The sequence below is a fragment of the Pinus tabuliformis genome, chromosome 9, assembly GCF_031772625.1.
Source record: "Pinus tabuliformis cultivar Carrire ecotype Pingquan chromosome 9, CPIR1, whole genome shotgun sequence".
In the NCBI taxonomy this organism is placed as follows: Eukaryota; Viridiplantae; Streptophyta; class Pinopsida; order Pinales; family Pinaceae; genus Pinus; species Pinus tabuliformis.
The window spans coordinates 1,383,448,767-1,383,454,766 of record NC_142307.1 but is presented as its reverse complement, the minus strand read 5'-3'; positions in this window follow the sequence as shown (position 1 = coordinate 1,383,454,766).

Genomic DNA, 6,000 nt, shown 5'->3' with positions numbered 1-6,000 from the left:
AACAGTCATCACGTGCCAACAAGCGCAAACGATAATTCCAAAAACAGACACGATAGTTTATAAAACTGAGTTAATAGCTCAATTAATTGTGACCATCTGCTTGAAGGGATCAGATCTAACGGTAATTGCATCGGAATATGCATGAACTTTAATTTAAATTTCAGACGCGATATCTTATGAACTGTGATTTAATCTAGTTGAATTATGTATTGATCACAGATGTTGATTATGTGTGAACGAAATCTGACAGATATCGCTCTGGAAGATGCGTGTTGGTTAGCATTTGAATCGGACGCGATAAGGTTTGGACTGGAATTTAATTTGTTTGGGATCCACTAAAGAGATTGGGGTCTGATAGTTTAATTAAACAGGGGTTTAATTAATTTAAAATTCCGATTTATGTAAAGATGCAGCTTCACTTCATCAAATATGTATATGTGGGCCCATAACCCACAGGTCCATGCCCAAAGATGCAATTTTGCTGCATCAAAGTGGTATTAGAGCTGAAAAAGTCTTTGGAATGATCAGAAATACATTTGAGATACTATCATGTTAGAACAATTAAAGCAAAATCAAAGCACAAAGGATACTCAGATTAGAATGGGGAAACAGTGAATCCTCTGGTGAAGGTCTGGTAAGAATATTTATTTTAATGATTTTTACAGAGACTTGTTTTGAATATCTGAAGAATAACAAGGGAGTGAAATTTCAGAGGAGAAGTTGTTTTCCTTACAGGCAGTTGAAATTTCTAGATTTGAAGTCAGTGCTTAGTAATGTTTAAATGTAAGTTGATTGAATTATTGGTTTTGAATTTAAAATCAAATAAAATAGTGGGTTGATATGGCACTGAAGTCATTTAAATGATTTGAAGAATTTTGTGGAAAATTGAAGAATGAATGAAGATTGTTTAAGTATTGTTAAAGACAATGATATTGATGGTTGAAGGAATAGTTAGACTGAAGACTGGATTTGATAGATTTGAAAGAAGAGCCACTACAAGGATTGAAATTTGAAATTTGTAGAAGCAAGACAAGATTTGCTTACAAAAACATTGTCAGAAGGAATTTGTAGTGTCTGTCATGAATTTTATAAATATTTTTGAAGTTCAAATAGAATCTTAATTGATCTTAAAAGCTGAAGTGTTCATTATGAAAAGTAAGATAGGAAATAGTTTTAAGATATCTTTGAAGAAAATTGGCAGGTTTGGAAGGATACTTGATGAATCTTGAGGTAAGATTATGCAGGCCAAGGGAAGCAGTAAAATTGCTAAAAGATAGAATGAGCTATAGCAACATCGTAGCACATGAGCTATGTTAAAGAAGATGAAGCAAGAAGAACTCTCAAATGAATAAAAGGTGGCAGTACCCAACAGTAAAATGAAATTATTGAAGGTAAAGGGAAGTGAGCAATTAAAGATGTGGCAACCAACATCTTTTGAAGCTGAGCCGGAGTGCTCAAGGAGAAGAAAGGGTTCTAGTGCAGAGAACCTGGAAAAGAAAGAATACCAAAAGGATGATTTGGTATGGGTAACAACTAACAGACTTGTTACAGAAGAGAGAAGGGCTAGTTGCAGCTCACTAGTGAACAATGAAAGTTCACCAAAGGAAACAATGAATTCGAATATTGTTAGTCATAATAGGGGTACAGAGGAAAGTCACAGACAAAGAGAAAAGAGTGCCAAAGCAGTTGGACTCAAAGGAATGAGTAAGGAAGAAATTGACATAGAGGTGGCTGAGATAAAGATAGAACTCAGTCATTTGGAGAAGCTTATACAAAAAAGAATCAAATAAGGATGGAAACAACGATTTTATGTGGGAAAAAGAGTTAAGTGGCCTATTAGGAAATTATTTGCTGAGAAATTAATACTCTGAACAGTTGACAATGAAATAATAGAATCCATTTGTGAATCAGATAAAGGACCTCTCCTTGGAGAAGAAGACAATGATGAAGAGATGATCTATACAGATCAGCATAAGAGAAAGGTATTGGTAGCATCTTCACATACAAGGGAGTCTCATATTTTTGGAATTAATTATTTGTGTGAATGTAAATTTGCAGGTATGAAATCTAATGAATTTGAGCATGTGCATGAAAAAGTGAAAGAAGCAGAGACAAGAAAAACACAAAAGGAAATTCATAAATAATTTCAAGACTTCAATTGGTGGAGAAAATTAAAAGGTATAAGTGAATGGTTGTGTCTTCTCTTATTAAAAACTTATTGGATCATGTGTTAAGGAATATTAACATGGATAGAAACCCAATGGAAAATGGACAAAGAAAAGGAAATAAATGCATTGTAGATTTGTGAAGTGAAGAGAAGAGAAGATGGCACAGATGTTAAGTTATGGTATGTTCTATGCTTATAACAGTTTACTTCTTTTTCTTATTATATTCCACAGATTAGCAATCACATGTACATAAAGTAAAGTGTAGATAAACATTAAATGATCGATAGAAAATAAGCCAAGACAAGAGACACAAGATGTGGCGGCTAGCCAGGGACAAACCCTACAATGTGTGGGGAAACCCTTTGATCAAATCTTCTTTTATCTTCAATAATTCAGCAGAGATAAATAGTACAATAAATCTGATTCATATCAGCAGTATCAAACCCTAGATCAGCAGCATCAGCATTAGCAGCTTCATTATCAAACTAGGGCAGACGATATCTCACAAATCGACCGTGGGATTGACTTCATTCCACCACCAAAAGTTACAGCTTCCAGAGGAGGTTCAGATGAACCTACAACGCAGTTCAGATGAGGAGATCTTCTAGGCCATGCAAGGCAATCTTTACTTCTGCAGTTGCAGCTTCAGTTTCAGCAGTTTCCAGCTTCAAACTAGGGCAGTCAATATCTTGCAAACTGTTCGTCGGATTGACTTCATTCCGCCACAAAAAGTTGCAGCTTCCAGAGGAGGTTCAGATGAACCTACAGCACAGTTTAGATGAGGAGATCTTCTAGGCCACACAGGTCAATCTTTACTTCTGTAGTTGCAGCTTCAGTTTCAGCAGTTTCCGGCTTCAAACTAGGGCAGTCGATATCTTGCAAACCGTTCGTCGGATTGACTTCATTCCACCACCAAAAGTTGTGGCTTTCAGAGGAGATCCAGATGGACCTATAGCGCAGTTCCAAAGAGGATATCTTCTAGGCCACGTAGGTCAATCTTTGGATCTGCAGTTGCAGCTTCAGGTTCAATAGCTTCCGGCTTCACATGTGTGAGAGAGAGACCCATTTCTGTGCAGTAGAGAAGAGACTCATTTCTGTGCAATAGAGGGAGAGAGATGTGATGAGAAGAGTGAGTGCAAATGAGAAAAATTCCTCTTATATTTATACACGACGTTGGTGATTGAATAGATGCGACTTTTGGGCTTTTGAGCCTACATGAGTTGTAGGTCAGCTTGATAATAATTCCATAATCAAAATAAATTCATATCTCCATGAATACTTATCAGAATCAGATGATCTTTATATCAATCCTACACCTCTCGATGAGAGGAATCTAATAAAAAGATTATCAGCCATGAATAAGATGACCCACATGAAGTTTTTCCCTGGTTGCCAATTTTAACACTCCCTTTCAACTAGGGAGAACTTCATCTTTAATCTGTCTATTGGTCGTTACTATTCATCCATCAAATGCATTGCCTGTACAGCCTGACCCTTGCCCTGCTCTACTCTATTCTTCCTGTTTTGCTTTGTCTTGTTATGCCCTGTACTGATCGGTACTGTTTTTCTCTGTTCTGCTCTACTCTTGCATTGTTCTGTTCTACTCTGCTTTTGTCTGAATTATGAAGAAGAAGAAATGATCGAGGATGTATCATACTGACTCAAAGTCAGTCTCAGAGTATGTACCACTGGTCCCATACCAGTCTCAACCAACCCAAAGTCAGCGTCATAGTGAGTACAACTCCACTGGTCCTAGACCAGTATCATCCTCCACTGACTCAAAGTCAGTCTCAGAGTGCGTACCATTAGTCCCAGACCAGTCTCAGCTGACCCGAAGTCAGCTTCATAGTAAGTACCACTCCTACCATTGGTCCCAGACCAGTATCGTAGTCTCAGAGAGTGTACCACTGGTCCCAGACCAGTCTCAACCAACCCGAAGTCAGCGTCATAGTATGTACCACTCTCACTGGTCCCAGACCAATACTGTACTAACACGAAGTCAGTATCAAAGTATGTACCACTGGTCCCAGACCAGTCTCAACCGACCCAAAGTTGGCGTCACAGTATGGTACAACTCCTACCACTGGTCCCAGACCAATATCATTGATCCCAGATCAATGGAGGTCATCCTAGCGTAGGGAGTACGGTAGATACAATGATGCATCCATCAGTACTACTATGGCCCCTAACTTCATTTCCCTGCTCATTGATCAGATGAGAGGTACTTCCCATGAGTCCTAGACTGTATGGGTAGGATGACTTGACAGGAGAACTAATCAATCCTATCCTCACAGGAGAACACATCAATCCTGCTACAATCGCCATGGAGAACACATCAATCCAGGCCGCCATGGAGAACACATCAATCTAGGCCTCATAGGAGAACACATCAATCCTGCTACATAGGAGAGCGAATCATCCTGTTCCACAAGAGAGCGAATCATCTTGTCCCACAAGAGAGCGAGTCATCTTGTTCCAGTGCACACCACCAGGGGAGGGTGAGTCACCCTGTGGTCGTATGTTGCTCCAGTAAGAACTGCAAACCCTCAAAGCTCCTAGAGCTCAATGTATGCAACATGCAGGACCCTTGTACAAGATTTTCTTGATGACTCCAAGTCATTTGGGAAAATCACTGATTAGATCTTTCCTCGAGGCTTTGACAAGGTGTATCGACCTGTACATCATCCTAATGTGACGGAGCCTCCTTGCTCATTGACTTACCATATCCTAGATGATGTCTATCTACTAGAGCAATCGATGAATACGGGATTCCTCAATAATCGAATTCCACCTCTGGTTGTTACAGAGGATCACAATGGTATGTGTTCAAACAGCTCACTGAAGAGCTTCCCCAACTAGGTAGCTTCATACGAGATCATACTCGTAGATATGTATCCAGTCTCAGTGGTGCTTATGGCAACTAACTTCTGCTTCCTGCTCATCCATTATATCAAAGCAAAATCCAAAGAGAAATAGCACTAAAAAGTGCTCCAGTGATCCTCCACACTACCTGCCTAATCAGCATTCGAATAATCATGCAGTTTCATATTTCCGATAGTGTATCTCAATCCATTAGTAATTTTTCCATGAAGATATCTTAAAAGATTCTTGGCATCAATGCAGTGAGGCTCAACCAAATATGAGCTCATAGTGCTAACTAAAAAACATATGTTCGGACGGAGGTTCACCAAGAACATCAATGCGAATGAGTTTTTGAAACTCAGAGGCATTTCCCAAATCTGGTCTGACATCACTACCATATAACTTCTAAAAGTTGAGATCCTCGAGGTAGTCACAGGCTTGTAGTCCATCATACCAAATCTTTCCAATATCTTTACCACATATTTTCCTTGAGATAGGAAAATTTCCCTGGGTTCTGCCATACTTCAAGTCCTTGGTCCTTCATTTCAAATTCAGAAGCCAACTCCCTCTTACATTTGTGAATGAGAGGGTCTACATCTGTTAGAAAGAGGTCATCCACATACAACACCAGTATGAGAGGCTTGTCATCTTCAACCTTAAAGTAAAGGTTAGGATCGACTTCACTCCTAGTGAATCCCAGCTTCATCAAGTAGCTGTCGATCCTCTCATACCATGCTCAGGGTGCTTGCTTCAGCCCATAGAGAGCCTTCTTCAACCTGCATACATGAGATTTTCGATCATAAATTTCAAATCCTTCGAGTTGCTCCACATAGACCTCTTCTTTTATCGAGCCATGTAAGAACGCAGTCTTCACATCCATCTGATGTAGTTTCCATCCTTGTGAAGCGGCAAGGGCTATGATCGAGCGGATGGTTGTATATCTGGCAACATGTGTAAATATCACATCATA